The sequence below is a fragment of the Pinus tabuliformis genome, chromosome 6, assembly GCF_031772625.1.
Source record: "Pinus tabuliformis cultivar Carrire ecotype Pingquan chromosome 6, CPIR1, whole genome shotgun sequence".
In the NCBI taxonomy this organism is placed as follows: Eukaryota; Viridiplantae; Streptophyta; class Pinopsida; order Pinales; family Pinaceae; genus Pinus; species Pinus tabuliformis.
The window spans coordinates 319,967,226-319,988,078 of record NC_142292.1 but is presented as its reverse complement, the minus strand read 5'-3'; positions in this window follow the sequence as shown (position 1 = coordinate 319,988,078).

Here is a 20,853-nt window from a genome sequence, read left to right as displayed (position 1 = left end):
CTATTGTTTAAAAGAAACAAGTTGTGTATTCCCAAATGTTCTATGAGGGAAAACATAATAAAGGAGAAACATGGTGGAGGATTATCTGGTCACTTTCGACAAGATAAAACCTTTGCTAAGGTGAATGCTTTTTATTATTGGCCAAAAATACAGACTGATGTTAAGAAGTTTGTTGAGAAGTACAGGATATGTTAGCATGCAAAAGGAAGGAGTCAGGATACAGGATCGTACTAGCCATTTCCAATACCAGATTGACCATGGGATGCAATTAGCATGGATTTTGTTTTGGGATTACCAAAAACCCAAAGAGGGAATGATTCTATTTATGTTGTAGTAGATAGATTTTCCAAAATGGCACATTTCATTGCATGTAGGAAAACTAGGGATGCAACATACATAGTTAATTAATTATTTTAAGAAATTATAAGATTACATGGATTTCCTGTAAGTATTGTGTCTGATTGAGATACCAAGTTTGCAGGGAATTTTTGGAGAACTCTTTGGAAGAAACTGGGAGCTAACCTCAGTTTTAGTTCAGCATACCACCCTCAAACAGATGGACAAACCGAAGTAGTAAACAAGAGCTTGGGGAATATATTGAGATGTTTAGTGTATCAAAATCATAAGCAGTTGGATTTAGCACTAGCTCAAGCTGAGTTTGCTTATAATGATACTCCAAACTGAAGTACTAGAATGAGTCCATTTCATATTATTTTTGGAATGAATCCAAGAGGTGTGTATGAGCTCAGAGATTTGGGAAAACAAGAGACCAAAAGTGTAAAAGCTGAAGAGTTTGCAGAACAGATGCAGAGACTACAGGAATAAGTCAAACGCAGATTGCAGGAAAGTAACAACAAATACAAACAGAGGGTAGATCTAAAAATAAGAGAGAAATAATTCCAAGTGGGAGATCTAGTGATGGTGCATTTAAGAAAAGAAAGATTTCCTACTAAAACTTACAATAAACTGAAAATGAAAAAGATAGGACCTTGTAAAATTGTAAGAAAATTTTCAGCCAATGCATATGAAATTGAGTTGCCAGAAGGGATTGGAATATCCCCCATCTTTAATGTTGTAGATTTGTATCCATACAAAGAGGCAGAGACAGAGCTACAGGAGGAAACTATAGGAGATGAAGTTCAAACTGTGAACTGGGAAGAACAGATGCCAAAGACAGCTAAGAAGGAAGTGGAAGCTATTTTGGAGAAAAGAGTATCCAAAAGAACCAGAGGACAGACTTATTTCCAATATATAGTCAAATGGAAAGGACAGCCAGTGGAGGATGCTACGTGGTTGACAACAACAGAATTACAGAAGTATGGAGTAAGTACTGAAACTTTGAAGGACGATTCTTTTCTTCCACGGGTGTCTGATGCAGGAGCATCGGGACTTACCCATCAATGTGAAAGTTTTTTCACATTTTGTGGCTAAACAAGTTGAAATTCATTGACCTGATGGGTCAAAAGGTAGTTTTACTGAGAGGGTTTGGTCTGTCAAGAAATAAGTTGTATTTCGTTATTGTAATAAGTTAGAAATTGTCTTATTTTAGGCTTAAAGATGAATTGTTAGCATAGGTGTGAGATAGAGCTAGGAATTAGAAGATTTGTTGTTAGATTTATTAAAAATAGGATTGATTTGTTAGATACAGTTGGAGTGATATTCAATTCATAAAAGGAAAGGAAAATTTAATGAAAAAAGAGGATTGAGGAGTGGATTTAGTAGAGTAAGAGTAAGATCGTGTGTGGATTGTATTTGAGACAGAGGTCTTTATTTGTGTAATCAGGCCCAAGGCCGAGACTCTGTAACTCTTTTATTATGAATGATTTGATTCTGTGCGCATAATTATATCTATGCAGCCCGTGGAGGTCCTTAAATGCTTGTTTTCTCTGTATTCGGATGATATTGATGCTTGCTCTGTGTTTCCATACTTTACAATAGAAATACTAAGTTAAAAGAATAATCGGCGAGTCTGTTTTATAACGTTTTGGTTTCGCAAGTGGAAAACCCAAAATACACTAAAAATCGTTGCAAAACACATTCAGAATTGGAATCCGAACTTCAAAAATTATGGACAGAGGCTTTAAGGTTATCAGGTCCATAGGACCAAATCGCATTGCTTAAGTGGGAGGAACTGGTTTGTTGAGTCGCCGATTTCCAACATCATGATAATACCGGATCCAAAATGTTATAGAAAAGGGTTGATAGTCTATCTGGTCCGCAAGCTCTATCACATTAGCACTTTGAGGTGGAAAGAGACTAGGCTAAGGGAACATTGCGATTGCAATTGTCCGATTCAATCGCAACTGTTGGATCATGATTAATTGCGACCATTGGATCGCAAGCGGTTCTGCGACAGTAAATGGTATTTCGGATGCGTTGAAGGTTGTAAGTGGTTTCGAGGGTCCGGCACCTGATTCAATTGAAACACTGCCACGTAGCAAAGGCAGAGGGGAATAAAACCAATTTATTGGGTGGTTAACTCCTGATATACTGTTCTATTTGAAATCTCCAACGACCGTCAGATCTCACAAATCTAGATCAACTGTTCAAAAGCATTGACTCTCGGCGTACGGTAAGCGCGCCAATAAAAAAAGGTAAAAATCAATGTTTTTTGTGGTTTTTCAATGTATTTCAATTTAAAAAGAAAGCAGTCGGGTTAGAGTAAAAACGGGATCCGCAGGTGATTTTGGGGTTTTCTTGAGTCCCCTTCCATGCTGCATCACTTTACACCTACAGGAATAGGAACCTTCACCGGTTTACTATCCTGCATATTAAACCTCTGCAATATTGTCTTGACATACTTCCTTTGGTTTAGCCAAAGCTTCCTCTTTGTCCAATCTCTTTTAATTTCCATGCCCAAAATATAGTTTGCAGCACCAAGATCTTTCATGTCGAATTTGGAGGACAAATGGGTCTTCAAATCATGGATAATTTCTTTGTCATTTCCAACCAGCAACATATCATCCACATACAAGACCAGATAAATAACATGGTCACCAATTAATTTAAAATACACACAGTGATTTGCTTTGCTTCTAGTTAAGCCATGTCCCTATATAAATGTATCAAATTTTTGATACCACATCCTTGGTGACTGTTTCAACCCATACAGAGACTTCTTTAACTTGCATACCAGTTCTTTCTTACCCTTCACCACAAAGCCTTCAGGTTGCTTCATGTAGATCTCCTCTTCCAGATCCTTGTGAAGAAATGTTGTCTTCACATCTGTCTGTTCTACCTCAAAATCAAAAGCAGCAACAACAGATAAAGGTAATCTAATAGAAGTTACCTTGGCAACAGGAAAAACAATATCACCAAAATCAATTCCCGGCACCTGGGAATAACCTTTTTCTACCAATCGAGATTTATATTTCTCCACCTTTCCTTCTGCATTTGTCTTCTTCTTGAACACCCATTTGCTACCAATGGGTTTCCTTCCAGCTGGGAACTCCACCAGATCCCAAGCCTCAGTTTTGTGCAAAGATGCCATTTCATCAACCATGGCCTCTTTCCATAGTTTTCCATCCTCTGAATCTACTGCTTCCTTCATAGTTTTGGGATCATCATCAATAATAGATAAAGCAAAATTTGAATAGAAAGAAGATGGACTATACCTTTCTAGCTGCCTTCTTTCTTGAACTGATCTTCTCACACCAGAGTTTTTGGCTCTTCATTTTCTGATTCCTCCTCTATTGTAGAGTCTGATTTTTCCTCCTTTAGCTCAAAATCTATCTTCTTAAGTTCCTTTGGTTGGACTTCATGTTTAATAACATCTTTCACCTCTTGAACACCACATCTAGGTTGTACACAACCTTCCTTGTTACTGGGTTCCAAAGCTTATAACCCTTTAAACCATCCTTATACCCAATAAAGATGCACTTTTCAGATTTACTATCCAACTTAGTTCGTTTCTCCTTTGGAACATATACATCTGCATCACATCCAAATACCCTCAGATGTGAAAGAGAGGGTTTCTTACCAGTCCATACCTCTTATGGAGTCTTATCCTCCGATGTTGATGAAGGTGATCTATTTACCAGGTAACATGTTGTCTCCACCACCTCTTCCTAGAATTCCTGTCGTAACTCGACACCACTGAGCATGCTTCTTGCCCTTTCCATCAATGTCTTATTCATTTTTTCTGCAACTCCATTTCGCTGAGGTGTATATGGAATAGTATTTTTCCATGCTATACCACACTTCTTATAGAATTCTTCAAATTCCTTAATGCAAAACTCTCCATTGTTATCTGTCCTCAACATCTTTATCTTCTTCTTTGTATCATTTTCCATAGGAGCCTTAAATTCTTTAAACTTGTCAAATACTTCAGATTTCTTCTTAAGGAAATATATCCATGTATTCCTTGAGAAGTCACATATAAATGATACATAGTACACAGACTTACATAGTGATGGAACCTTCATAGGTCCAAACGCGTCATTGTGCACAAGCTCTAATATATTTTTCGCCCTATTACCACCAAAGGGGAAACTCACCCGATTCTACTTCCCATATACAAAATTTTCACAAAAATCAAATCCAAAGAGCTATTACTCATACCTTCTACCATACCTTTACCATGAAGTATTTGAAGGCCCTTCTCTCCAATATGTCCAAGCCTTTGATGCCACAGCATGGGATTCTCTCCAAAGACCATTAGATTTTCTGCTCCACTTTTAGGAACCATAGAACTATTGCACCCATCAACAATAGTGCTACCTTGCAGCTTGTACAAAGTTCCAATCTGAACTCCACGCATCAATACCAGTGCTCCCCGAACCATCTTGCAAGTATCCTTCTCGAACACTGTTTTTACACTTGCATCATCCAGCTTGCTTACAGAAATCAGATTTCTGGCCAATGAAGGAATATGTAGAACACCCAGAAGTGTTCTAACCCTTCCACCTTGCAACATCAACTTTTCTTTTCCGTGACCAATGATTCTAGCCTTCCTATCATCCCCTAAGAAGACATCACCACCATTGTATTTCTCATACTCGCAAAACCACTCTCTATGGGGAGTGAAGTGAAAGGATGCACCTGAGTCAATCAACCATGTCTCATGATCTACATGTGTACTTGAAGAAGCCAAGTACACATCCCCACCTTCATCTGAGGTGGTTTTTGCCTGTGCAGAAGGAGCATCATCAGATCCCTTTCCTTTTTCAAGAGCTTTAGATTTACAGTCCCTTTTGTAGTGCCCTTCCTTTGCGCATTTCCAACACACCACCTTTACAGGTTTTCTGGGAGATTTAGATCTCCCTCTAGATTTTGATCTCCCACTAGATGACTTATTTTTGTTTTTGTTCTAGGACCATCCTTATACAGACAAGGCATCACCATTCTGGATCTCCATATTTTTCCGTCTCATCTCCTCCGTCAGCAAGGATGAGACTATTTCATCAAACTGCAAGGCAATTACATTGCTACCTATTGCAATAACTAGACTATCCCACAAATCTGGTAGAGAACACAACAAACTAATGCACTTATCTTCATCTAAAATTTTGATATCAACAGACGATAACTGACTTACCACAGTATTAAATGCATTCATATGCTCTGTCACCGAGTCTCCATCATTCATCCTCAAGTTATACATCTTTTTCCATAGGAATAGTTTATTCACGAGAGACTTAGATTGGTACAAAGTCCCTAAGTTGTCCCACAAAGCCTTCGCCATAGCTTTCCTTGATACATTCAGCAATACTGAATCTGAGACACACAATTGTATTGTGCTCTTTGCCTTCCGATCCAACATCTTCCATTCTTCATTGACACTCTCGTTGGTTTAGTACCCGGATCTACCGTGATCCACTGATCTTTATCCACCAACAAATCCACAATCTTGAGTTTCCATAACTCAAAACTCTAACCATTAAATTTCTCAATCTCTATCTTTCCACTACTCGCCATCTTCTTTCACCATGAGAATCAATCTCGTAGATCTCCCACTGAACAGTGTCTACCACAGGCCCGAGAAAAACCCCTCAGCAGTAAAGGCGTCCCCTTGAAGCCAAAACAGCTCTGATACCAAATGTAGCTTTTAACCCCATACAAAAATTACCTGCATACGAATTCTAAAACACAAAAAATAAACAATGTGAGAGCATAACCCATATAGCACACATACACAGAGATTTTCCCCTGTATCCCAAAACCAAGATGACCAGCTTGATTTTTCATTATGTTCCTTTCAATGTTACAATACATATTTATACATGTCGAAGCATCCAATACCATGGACTCAAAACCATCACGTCCAAAACCATGGACCGAAAACCATCGCGTCCAAAATCATGTGCAAAAAATCATGCACAAAACCATATGTAGGTTCGTCCAACCTAATCTAGGGTGCAAAAACAAAATTTTCCGGGGCGCTGCCCTGGACCCCATAGAGTGGGATTACCTGCACCCCTCAAACCCCCTGTGACTCCCCCCACTATGCAATTAGCGCAACGAAGGGGGGGCTCTGCGCCCCTTCTAACCCCCCGGTTAACTATGTGGGCTAGTTGTGGAATGAATATAACACAAGCCAACATACAGGTTGTTGACATCATTTGATAGTGAGAAGGGAAGTATGTAAATGGCCTTTCTACAGGATCAAGAGCCTTTTCCTAAAGGTTCTTCTGATTATAAGAAAACTCTATTTACATTCTATGCTAATCATATTCATCCAATTTATAAAATGGACATGCATAGGCAGTCTGGTGAGATGTTGTTCTCAACCATGACCAACACTTTTATGGCATTGTCAAAGCTTAAAACTTCTTTGTCAAATGTGCAATCACAGTTGAAGATTGAGACAATTTTGTCTTTAGCTAAGGAAAACAAGGTTAATTCATTGGAATAATTAGTAATTTAAATTGGATATGACCCTACTGATGTCAAAGCTACTGAAGATATTATCATAAAGAAGAACACATATATTGAATTTTTGAGGAAACAATTGAAATTTCCTTCTACAGAGGACCTCCAGACCAAGGAGATAGAAGAGAGTGAACAACATAAGGAAGAAATGCTCAAATTGATAATTGAGCAGAATGTACAGATTAAAACTATGGAGGAGCATATTAACAAATTTCTTAAGGAAAAATAGTAATTTACTCAATTAGCTATAGATCCCGTCAAAGCTATTCCTATCACAGTGTCCAAAAGAGCAGGGGAGTCTACATCAGCCACAAGGGAATCTACATTGACAACAGAGGATTTGAACAAACTCTCACAGGAGCTCACTCACAAGAATCAAGAGAATGAAAGACTTCATAAGAAATTTGAGAATCTAAAATCTCAAAAAATAAAGAATGATAGTTTGTATGTTAAGGAAATAGAGAAAACACACTGGTTGAACAAATGAATTGAAGAGTTGCAAAGTCTGTCCTTGATGGCTCAGACCTTGGCCCAAGCCAAGGAAAGCATATGGGTAGATATCAGTCAAGCCATAACTGAAGTATGGCCCTCCATTCAGATCATTTTCGAGCAAGAGGAACTCATAAATATATGTCAGGTAGCCATTAATGAAGTCAAGCAGCTTCTCAAAGATAAACCAAGTGAGGTTGCAGACATGATCAAAGTTCTTAACTCAAAAACTAGGGCTGAGTTGGAGCAGATTCAAATTTTGGACACAACAGAAACCATCTTGGAAATCAAGGAGGTGTTACAGCAAAATAACTTGATGACTTAGTGGGAAACTAAGTGTCAAACCTTGAAGACCTCTATTCAAAGGTTTCATTTTAAATTTAATTAACTGAATCAGAGAGGACTACTAGGATTGGTGGCCCTAAATGATAGGATGATCAGTTTGGAAGAATACTGCCAGAATATTTATACCATAGCCACTGATAAATAAAACTTTGTAGGTATAAAGGGGCATACCACAGGGAAACAAGCATTAGAAGCTTTATATTTTTATTTTACTATTAAGCATGAAATTAAACATATTTTCGCAAATAAGCCCACTTTTGAGAAATACACCGAAGTTGATGAAGTTTACAGAAAATTGGTAAATATTGCCATACCAAGTGAAGCCCGATGGGATCACTTCTATGAATTTACTGAGTAAATTTCATCAACAACTAAAGGAAATTTTGGCAAGACTTTTTGGGGACCACATCATCAACAGATTCCTAAAACATAGTGCGAGCACTTAGCAGTTTTGAAATTCCTACAATTTTGTCTTATTTTTGTAATTTTCTTTTCAAAATATCTAGTAGAAATTTTTGTATAAATAACTCCTCCTTCAAGTTATTAAGGGTTGAACCCTTGGATAAGCTTTAGGAATAGAATTGTAACTAAGCTGGATATTTTCCAAGTAAATGAAATGATTCTGAATTTTCCTTCTATAGTTCTATCTACTTGTAAGTTTTCATATGTGCTTATTTCATTATGTATTGCTTCATATATTCAAGTATTTATGCATATATATGGGTAAGATCATACTGAGTATCTGTCAGTCTTAAATCCCCTATGAAGTTATCAACAATAACTAAGGACTAGCTTATAAGACTATTTGTTATTATAAACTCCCCTATATCAATTAATTGTCGCACAAATCTACATTCGTTTGAATATATTTTTTTCTACAAGAAACATTGTTTCCCTGTATTCTTTGCTTATAACCAATCAAATATTCTGTATGAATATTTAGCAATTTATACCATCACATATTCTTCAATTCATTTACTTTAAATCAATTAACTATAGCTAGACAAATAACAACCCTTCCATCTAGATAAGTAATTGTTAAGGCTTAAGCACCTATTTTCAATAATTCATATCATTGATCATCCATAAAATTTAAAACCAACAAAATATTTTAGATTCTCTAGCATGACTAACTAACCTAGAGTCATCTCAGAGGACAACAGGGGGAAAGGATAACTTCGATCAAGAGGATAAGATAGGTAATATTTCATTTAGTCTTGATGTTGTAGGTCATAAACTTCTTTTGAATCATCTCAATCCTCTTCCATGATTCTCTCAATATACTACATCTCCAAACCTCGTAGCAATATAAAATAATAGTGGTGACAAGAGTCTCAAAGAGTAACCTTTTTTTACTCCAAATCTAGAGATTAGAAGACTTGCAATTGGTGTAGTATGATTCAGATTATCCACAGAATTATATTCATCATGTCGACGTTTCGAACCCCAAGTTCATAATAAGCTTTCTAGCCTCCAATAATCCTTTTCTAAATGCTATAATTCTAGTTGAGCTGATGATGGATATCAATACCTAAATATTTTTAGGATGACACATGCTCTAAGTAATTGTTATCATAGTTAAAATTACCATGGTTGGTCTTTTTGGATTTAATTATCATGACTTTAGTCTTGTCGATATTAATCGTCATACCCATCTTGGGCAGCAATCATGGAGGTTTTTAAGCTGCTTGTTGAGATTATCATGACTTTTAGCTAGAAGAATAATATCATCAGCATAGAGGAGAAGAGTGATGACCATAGTAGCGAGCTCGAGGCCATTACATCCCACAGTTTATAAACACTCTTTTATCTTATTGATGTAAATTCCAAAAAGGGTGGGGGATAGGGGACATTGTTGCTTAACCTTGATATAACATTTAATTTCTTTACACCACCCCTTGTTGGTTTTAAGGTTGGAAACAAAATTCTTATAGAGTTGAATGACAATAATCCTTAACTTTGGAGGGGTTATTAACTCTTCAAGTATTTTCCATAGCTTATCCTACGGAACAATGTCGAAATCTTTTGCAAAGTCAACAAAACAACAAAAGAGGTCAATTTTACTATTGCGACACTCCTCATAAATGATCCTAAGAGTGACAAGATGATCGATATTCAAGTGATGTCTCCTAAAATCAACTTTCAAATTAACTCTTTTATTATGGATTTCAAGCAAAATGTAACAACCCTGGTTAAAAATTCATGTAAAATATATAAATACCACGGATAATGGGACATGTATTCCAAGTAGAATGTTGGAAAAGACATCCTATGGGGTGTTCATTTGGTTGTTTATGGCTAAGGAAATTGGCAAAGGAAATGGCTAAGGCTTTGGAAAGGAAAAATAGTATTTTTTGCACATTTATTTATGAAAATAATAGAAATTAGGAGAAAAGGAAGGTGACAGGTCACAGGTTGCATGTGAGGAGGAAAATGAAGGAAACTAATGGAAATTAAAGAAAATAGAGGCCTCATTGACAAAAGGCTTCTGAGGATCAATGGTCAACCTTGGTCAGTGTAACATTTTGTCAGTTTATGTTTGGATCTCTCTCATTATTCTCTCTCTCTCTCTATCTCTCTCTTGGACACTTAGAGTTTCTTGGAGTACTTTGGCATTGGAGCAAGAAAGGCAAAGAAGGCAACATGAAGTAAAGATCAAGCAGGGAAAGGAAGGATCAAGTAGTTATAGCAAGATTCATTGCAGGTATTGATTTGCATGTGTAGTTTCCTTGCTATAATTGGCATGCATGATATTTCATGTGGTTCTTTTCTATCATGGCATGGGTTTTTTCCAAGCGTGACAATGTTCTTCATCCTAACCTTGCCATTTCTTGATAGCTTTGATGAGATTGGTTCTCATATTCGGTTTAGCTAGTATGGTTGGATTGATTTGAAACTTAGTAGGGTGGATCTATGAAATGACAAACAAATGGCCTAGTGGTCCTTGAACCAGACTGTGGATCACAATAAAGCCACTGGCCTAGTAACCCCTGAGTCAGATAGTGGGTTGCGGTAAAGCCAGGATTGCATGCCTTGGTGGGCCTAGGAATCCTTACCGGTTAATGGAAGGATATACGGTAAATCCAAGAGGTGTATTTCTCTTTGTTGGGCCTAGTAGTCTTGGGATGGGATGTATGGTAAAGTATGGAGAGTGTGTGTCGGTTTAGGGCCTTATGATCCCTCGATCAGACTGTGGATTATGGTAAAGACTGAAAGAATAGAAGACACTCAAATTCCTCACGGTGTAGGTGGAGAACTCCGGTGGCATCTATGCTTGTTGGTGTTTTTGATGTGCTCTATGAGTCCCACATTCATGCTTGGAATATGGCACATGGGTGATTGGCTAAAGAGAGACTTGCCTCAGCCAATATATGGTCAGGTGGAACATGGTAGTCCCATATCTAGTTGGTTCATTACATTCATTAATGAGGAATTAATTTCATTGGTTTCATGTGTAAATGTACTTATTTAAATGTGTATCTTATGGATGATATATTCATGGTATTTTTGTTTTTATTAGGTTGGTTATATGTATGTTTTATGACAGCAGCTATGTATGCCTCTCAACATGTTTTTACTTGTAAATGAATGGATAATGTATCTATGACCTAATAGATGATAATGCAACAAATGACATGAGGGAACAATGGTTCATAGAGATTCTCAGATAAGTATGAGATTCCTACAATTAATTTTTTTGTTTACACCTATAGGTTACATGTTTATGATATGTTTGAAGAAATGCATGTCATGGATAGTAGGGGTTTGATTAAGGTCTTGTTTAAATTATTGATTTTTCATAATTATTTCCCTATACTTTAACTGGTTTTAAATTATCATTTCATTATGGCCAATGACCTAGGCTCTAGACCTAAGAAAGTGGCTCAAATCCCGGGGACGCTAGCACAAAATTGGTAAAATGAGTCTCTTGACACTCGCAAGCAAGCTTGTGAGAGAAACTCTAGGTTTATGGACATTGTCATGCCTATAGCATGAGAGTGACTTAATCTTAAGTTGGTTAAAAATTTAGTAGGACCCAACGAAAATTTTTCTAAAGTGTTGGATTAGTTCATGAGGGTTCTGAAGCTAATGTTGAATTTTTGTGTGTTATGTTTCCGTCAATTTGACTTAGTCAAGGTCAAATAGGAGGTTGAATCGAATCATAGTAGCCTCTCATCACATGTTTACCCAAGTTGGAATGGTTACTTGGGTAGATGTGGGAGGACGATTTTAGAGAGTGGTATCAGAGCATGGTTCACCCCTCAAACTGGATGGGTGGTGTGTGTTGGTCATGCATTCCTGGCAGTTGTCTGTGTGTCCCTTACACGTGCATTCTGTGGGCTTATTGCATTTACATGACATTGATCAGGGTTGCAGTGATGTCATCATGTGAAACTTGGGGTTGTCATGAGGAACTTGATGTTGATTTTGGTGGAATGCATCATCATGAGTATATGACTGGTTACATATTGTTATATGATGCTTACATGTTGTTATAGGTTGCTTGATTACATCCTTGCATGGTAGGTGAATTCTTGTATGTTTGATTACATGTATCAGTCTTGTAGGTTGGTTACAAGAACTAATTGCTTATGCTCGACTACATGCATTCATGCGCATGTGTAGTTTATTATGCATTGCTTATGCATGTTGATGGTTGCATGAGGAAATGTGTACAATGACATAATGGTTGTTTTTGTCATGCATGAGGTCATGGTTTGTGAAGTTGATATGGTCATGCATTGATGACTGGACTCTAGCTAGAATGAGGTGTATATGGTTTGGCACTCATACGTTATATGTCGATATGCAGTTGTTATGCATGTATGGTCTTAGTTATGGTTATTAATGAATAGTAGGTCAAACATTCCTTGTGAAGTCATGGTATGAAATTTAGGTCATCAGGGTGATATTGGTATGTTATGATGTTAATGTGTTAGTTGAGATAGAGTAGGAGATGCAGATCATCAAAGTGAAGTTGCATCATTGAACCTCAAGGTAAGAGCATGTCATCATACAAGTTTGTATGTTGGGCATGCATGTATGTAGGTTAAGGATTATTATATGAATTAAGGTTATATATATTAGGTTTATGTACATCTATTTTGATGGTCACGTACAAAATAGATGATAGTTTATTAGCATAGTCATATGAACATGAGTCGAATAGTCAAGAGTGATGGTAACTTATGGTTGTATGCATTGCTATTGTTGTTTTATGTTAGATATATTGATGATAAGGCTATGTGTTGTTGATGAGCATGATATCTATCTTATTGTTGTTATATGTTACTAACTTGATGATTACTATTATTTCGTTGAGATCTTGATGTTATATGTATTGGGTTAACCTGGTTTGACTTATGCAGATGGTTATGGTTGTGATATTGAAACAAGATATCATCCCCTGAAATACACTAAGGTATGAGTTTTCTTATTCAGTATAATGGGTGCCTCATTGTTAATTATGTCGTCTATTCAGTGTTTGATGTTTTGGTGCCTATTATGTCGTCTAGTTGATTTATCTAACATGGCACATTCATAGCTTGCTTGAATGTTTCATTAATTTCATGATATGGGTATGAGTCGATAGGGTTGCATGAAGAAATGATCTTGTTTTAAGATGATTGTACTCATACATATGTGTCGAGACAGTTGATATGTACTTGCATGTAAGTAGGTGATAGTTGTATCACTATGTTTAATGACTATGAGTTGACTATGGATTATGACATGATTGTTAGTCCTACTAAATGTTGATTTAAAATTGTTAGATATGATTGTCTTGATATTTGGAACATGTGGTTGACATGTGTGAGTAGTTGTAGGAAGCATGTTGGTATTAGGCTTACAAGGTAATAGTTGTTGTGTTTATTACACTAACAATTGGGTAATGTGATAGTGCACAATAACACTCAATTGCAGCAAGGAAAAGGTCAAAGAAAGGAATTGGGCAAGAATTCCTTGACCTATGTTTGGAAACCCTCATTCCAAATGAATAAGTGTTTTTCCTACAAGAAGTTTTATTAACCTTAATATTGTCAGACATTATGTGGATACAAGTTATATTCATGAACATGTACTTGACATGTATATTATTTAGTATTTAGTTAAAGGTGGATCTCTCAAAGGATTGGATTCCCTTGAGAGATGGCATGGATGTGTTCAGTTGCAAGCAACGTGCTTGGCACAAAATGATGAGGTAACTGGTGTATTGTTATGTTTATTTATGCACTAACAGTGATGTGTTAATGACAACATGATGTAGGGAGTTGCATGGAAAGATAGGTTTCCATGAAATCTCGAAGAAGGCTCAGGTTGAGCTTTCCTTGGGAACCATGTGGATTGAGTCATAGTGTCTGTTTTTAGTCTTGTGCTTTTGGTCTTTTGAGATTGTTGCGCTTGATTTGCAATTTTTATTGTGTCTGGTGTTATGAAACCAACTCAAAAAAAATAGAAAATATTGATCAATGACTTAGAAATCAGCCTCTTCGAGGGGACAACCTCCTTTACATTACACAAATGAACAATTCTTGGATGATAAAAATGAAAAGACCTCCTTTCTATATATAGGAGTCTAAGGGGTCCCAATACAATTAGAGCCTACATAACAATAATACTGTAGGGGTACAACAATAAAAATAGTGGGATTCTATGGGGCATAATAATAACAACATGGGGACTATCTGGGCACAATAATACAATAAGGTCGTTGCACTAATAACAATAAGGGGTTACACTAGTAGTATAGGGACCTAACATGCCCCTCTCCTTCAAAATGTTTTTTTCCTCAATGCTTGAGTAGTTCTAGATTCTTCTGTATAAAATTCTCATCCTCCCATGTGGAATCTTCAATGGGTAAGTTCTTCCACTTCATCAGATACTCTAAATTTGATTGATTTCGTAGTTATCGGATTCTTGTTTCCATGACTACTTCAAGTTCCAATATGATTTTTCCTACCTCGTCAAGTTATGACAATATTGTTTGAACTAGGAGCTTTTCACATATAACCTTCTTTAAGCATGAAACATGGAAAACTGGGGGCACTCAAGAAGATGTAGTAAGCTCCAATTTGTATGCCATAGTACCAATCTTTTGCAGCACCTTGTAAGGACCATAGTAATTTGGTGATAATTTATTATCCTTCTTATCTTGCTTGAGGTAAATTTGTTTGTGTGGTTGTATTCGTAAAATTACCGAGTCACCTATCTCAAAACTTCTTTCACTGCGTTGTTGATTTTCCTATTGTTTCATTTGAATCTGCATGAAAGTGACGTTATCCTTTTTCTTCTTGACATGTTCATCTATCTTGAGAGTTTGAGGAGTGGTAATTCCTACCAATGCATTACAAGATATGGTTAGATTCATTTCTTCTTTCCCTAGGGTTGTTTCCTGGTGTATATCCTCTTCTTTTGACATTTCTTGATCCTTTTCTTCCTCCTCTTCACAATCAATGTAAAATAATTTCTTCTCGGCACACTTATGACCCTTAGGGTATTTTCTATCACAACTGTAACAAAGGTCGTTTTCTCCCTTTTCTTCCAATTGTTGTGGTGTCAACCTTGTAAGATGTGGAAGGCTAGGAGCAACAACACTTCCACCTTTATAGTTGTGAGTTGTATGATTTCTTGTTGCCATAATTTTGCTTTCAAATTTTCTTTCCAGCCTAAATGACTTCTCCAATGAATCAGGTTACCAAATACGAACCTCATGTTGAATGTTATCCTTTAAAGTCCAAAGAGAGACATCAATCCTCTGCTTCTCTAGAATATAATTTACCCTTATATTCAATTTTTGGAAGTGCTCAATGTGCTCTGCCATTAAACCCTTTTGTTTGAGATTTATCAATCGACTAAAGAAGGTGTTTCTCTTTGTATCCTCATAATGTGTTATCATTTCCTCCATGAAAATTGACCAAGTGACAAATGTTTTATGAGAAAAAGTCCCTTTATACCATAAAAATTGATTTGGTTCTAAATATAAAGATGCAATATGTACCTTTTGTAACAGTTGCACATCATGTAGATCAAAATATTTCTCCATATGTAGTGTCCATGTTATGGGATCCCTGCCATCAAACTTCCTCATATTGATATTTGGAATATGGTGGGTCTTCAATCCAATGTTAGATTCTATGAAACCATGATTAACATTTATTTTTTTCTCTTCATGAGTTTCCTCTACTACATTTTCGTCATTAGGAGGCCTTTATTCTAGCAGCTTCGTCCCAACTTCCTTCAAACCTTCCATGTCTTTCTTCAAATCTTCAAATCTGCTTCCCTACCATCGATATTGGCTTCCATAGCACATATAAAACTATTTATCTTAGCTTTTATCACATTATTCAAATTACCCATTTAATTTTTCTTACTATGTGTTTCTACTTTCTTAATTTGAGTCATTCTTTTTCTTGCTTTTAGCAGCTTGATATTGAATCTATTGTATCTCTAAAATTTCGTATCTCCAAGGTCTAAAATTGTGACTTGTAGTCTCCCTTTGCATCCTCTTTCCAACGCCACTAGTCTGATCAAAATTGGATTCTCCAAGAAAGAGTTATGCCCAATCTCCCAAGATGACCTGATTATATACCTTTTTCAGTAGATAAAACTTGTACGAAGTGCCACGTGTCACTGTTTCAACCTTCGGACCTGAAAAAAATACATAAAAACTTACCATCCATCCTATTTTTGTAACTTCTTATGAAATTTTAATCTAATGCTCAGATAGAAAGTTATGACGATTTTCCCAAGGTCACCTGTTTGGAATGTAATTTGGGAGTCTACAAAAACTCTAAATGTTTTGGACCATATCTCTGCAAATATAGTGAACCAAGATCTGAAATTTGGGCCTAAGTTTTACCAATATTTCGCTCAGAGCTTGCAACGTCATAGAAAAACAATTATGACAAAAATTCCACGATGTACTGTTTGCAATGGAATAGTGGAAATTGTGAAAACCCTAACTTCCTCATATCCTATCTCTGAAACTATAGTGAGCCAAGATCGGAAATTCAGATGAGGTTCAGAACAATTTTGGATTGAATGGGTTTTTGTTTTAGCTTTTGATACTTTGAAGAGAAAAAGTTATAGTTAAAATTCCATGATGACTTGTTTGGAGCAGCGAAAACCTAGAATACAAAGCTCTAATACCAGATGTTATGAAACCAGCTCACAAAAAGATAAAAAAGAGAGATCAACGACTTATAAATCAGCCTCTTCGAGGGGGAAACCTCCTTTACATTACACAAATGAACAATTCTTGGATGATACAAATGACAAGACCTCCTTTCTATATATAGGAGTCTAAGGGGTCTCAATACAATCAAAGCCTACATAACAATAATATTGTAGGGGCACAACAATAACAATAGTGAGCTTGTATGGGGCATAATAAGGGGACTATATGGGAACAATAATGCAATAAGGGGTTATAGTAGTAGTATAGGGACATAACATCTGATGCATAGTTATGCCACTTTGTTGTAGTGTCATATTTCTTTTGGTTTTCATGGTCTTCTTGTTTTTTTTTTCCGTTCTTTCCTTTTATTGTTTTGAGTATTGGGAATTGGTTGGGAAAAAAGAAAGTTAATGGAGCTTGGAGAGAGTTGTGTGGTGCCCAACAGGTATTGTAAGACATGGATGAAGCTTGGTGCATGAGTAAGCACAACGGAAGGTAAGACTATGACAGTTGGTTGGACTGGCTGGGTTCATTGTGGTAAATGGACAGTGGCAGTAAAGTCATGAGAAAGGTAACCAAAAAGGTAAATTAAATGGATCTAAGGCATCAAATGTCTTGGCTATGTTGGGAATGAATATTCTTAATGTTGCATATGTTTTTCATTAATAAAGGAATTTATCTTAAACCTTGACCTTGATATATGGTAATTATGTTATGATCATGATTATGTTGATGTTTAAATATATGTATACATGTAGGTGTGTTTATATATCATGTTTGAGAGGGTCTTCATGGATCATGATTATTAGCGCTAACATTTATGTGTATATATATGTATGTATGTATGCATATTGTTGTTTGACAGGATCATGATTGTTTATGCTAATGCTTACATATATGTATGTATGTATCCATGCATCTATTTCACTGTCTAACAGATCATCAAGAATCGTTCTTGTGGAGGAATGATTGCCTATGCAGGTGAATGGCATGAATAAATTCATGGCTATGATGAATAAAGTGGGAAGAGTAATCATGACAAATATATAATTCAATATCATGAGAATATGAATTTATATTGTATGCTTGTATTGTGCCTATGCTTATGTTATGGAAAAGTTATATTGAGGAATACATTAGCAAAATTGATCTGAACTTAAACAGGAATGCAACAACTTATAGATATAATCATAAATATAGAGACGCAGCAGAAAAACACTTCATTTCATTAATAGAAAAATATTGAACTATGCTTACAAACAAAATCGAAATAAGATAGCTCGGGCAATGGTAGCTTATCTTTCAGAAGATATGTGGCAGCTACATGTCTCTGAACTGTGTTACAATGAGGCTCAAAGGCCGATTTATTATGAGAAACAATGGAAAACCCTAAACATCAAAAAACCTAACCCTAGGAGATGAAGCACCAAAACTGTGGGCCTTGTTTGGGTAAATTGGTACATCAACTTTCCAGGGTCGTAACTTTGGCATACGATCTCTGTTTCACTATCATAATACCTCGTTTCAAAAATATCGAAGATAAGGCAAAAAAAAAACCAAGAAGTTGGTTTGGAATGTTTCTCTCTCTCCGTTTTCCCTAAAAATGTTGTTTAGGGCATCAAAATGACTCCTAAAGTTTAAGACCCGAAAAAATGCCAAAAATAGTAAACTGTGCTACAATTAAGGAAACCGAAAAACTGAAAGAGATAGTGTTGGGGATCCAAGTGGAATAGGTGGGTGGCCACCAATACCCACCTGGATCATTCCTTCCCCCTTAGGAATCAATGGTCCCCATTCCGTTGAGTGTCTCCATGAGATGGGGAAACTTCTGTTGAACTTGGTCCCTAGTGAGCCACTTGCCTTGGTGAAGGAGTTGTCCAACTTTGAAACCCGATATAGTTGGATTTTTTTTGGAGAGTTTTCTTGATCGGTGTGTCCATTATCTGATCGGTGGTAGCATGTTCCACGCAGTTTGAGTTTATCTCTATTGGTGTGAGCTATCATGCAATGTTGGATGTGTCCAACAATAGTGGAAAGTATGACCAAAGGTTGTCTACATTGAACATTGGGTATAGACCAAGGAATGGTGGAATGTTAAGCTTGAAGGCATTATCCTCTATAGACTTGGTGATGGTGTATGGCCCGTATCAGAGCGGGCGAAGCTTGCGGTGGCGTCAAGCGAGGCACTTCTTCTGCAAATGTAGCCAAACTTTGTCGCCCACCTGGAACTTGTGTGGCACCTGATGTTGATCGTGGAATTGCTTGCACTTAGCATTGGCTCTATTCAATTTATCATGGACCTGCTGGCGAATGTATTGAATGTGCTTAATGAAGTTATTAGCCCTGTCAGCTTCGAACTGGACATGAGCCGAATCTGCCTGAGTAGCTATAAATGGTATGGCCGCATCAATGGAACATATTGGTTGAAATCCCAGCCCTACCTAAAAGGGTTTTGGCTCATTGACCTATGGAGAGCCCTGTTGTAGCTGTGCTGGGCATAGGGGAGTCTTTCATCCCATGTGCATGGATGCTTCAAGTTTTACATGCATAGAATGTGTACGACCATCATGTTGACAACCTGTGTTTGGCCATCCATTCGGGGATGGAAAGTCGTGGACTTAGTAAGTTCTGTATACAGCATCAACCAGAGACTTGACCAAAATGCACTCACGAATCTATTTTCCTGAACTGAGACAACGGACCGTGGGATCCCAAAGTGTACCCATATTTGCTCAAAGAAGAGCTTAGAAGTGGCCTCTGTTGTGATACTCTTCTTGGAGGCTACCATGATGGCCATCTTAGAGAATCTGTCAATGACCATGAAAATGCAATTGTTATCATGCTTAGTAGAAGGAAGGCTTGACATGTAATTCATGTAGACAGATTCCCAAGGCTGACTACGAGTAGGTAGAGGAGTATACATACCTTGCTTCTTGATGGTTGGTTTGGCAATGGCGCAATCGTTGCATGATCTAATGTACTTCCCAAAATCCTAACGGAGTTTCGGCCAATAAAAATACTTCTCCAATACCGCCATTGTTTTCTCTACTCCGAAATGTCCAACAACCCAACTGTAGTGCGCCTCCCAAATCATCTTGGCACATTCGCTTGAAGGAACATAGATGTGTTCCAGGTGGCATAACAGTGCATCTTGAAGGTGAAAAAATGGAACTTGCATCCCTTCCAGGAGTGTCTGGTATGTGCTGCCGAATTCTGGATTGCTCTTGTAAAGATGTGGCCACCCCGATGTCTCGTGCCCATAGGATTCGAGCACAGTGATCAGCGCCATGACCTGTGGTCGTCTGAGGGAATCAGTGACATTATTGGTGCTTCCCTTCTTATACTTAATGTTCAAATGGAACTTTTGTAGGTAAGTGGACCATTTCTAATGGTCATCGTTCTTCAGCTTCCCTTATGTCTGTATGAACTGTAGAGGTCGATGGCCTGTGTGGATGACCATTTCCTTCCCCATAATGTAATGCTTCCATTGACGGCAGGCCTGCATAATGGAATACATTTCTTTGTCGTAAGTGGGGTACTTTTGGACTGTGTCTAAAAGTGTCTCACTGTGGTAAGCCACTGGATGCCCATGCTGAGTAAGAACTGCACCAATAACATAGTAAGAGGCATCTGTCCCAATCTCAAATGGTTGTTGCTAGTTTGATAATGTGAACATTGGTGCAGAACAGAGGTGATTCTTCAATTCATAGAATGCTTACTGTTGGGTTTCAGACCAAAAAAACTTTTCTTTTACTCCGCCATTGGTGACTTGACTTAAAGGCCAAGTGATATGAGAGAACCCCAATACGAACCTATAGTAGAAATTGGCAAGACCCAAAAAATTGTGGAGCTTTGTTAGAGTGGTTGGGGCTAGCCAATCTCGAATGACTTGTATCTTGGATGGGTCCACATATACACCCCGCTCATCAATTATGTACCCAAGATATTGAACCTAGGTCAGGTCAAAGGTG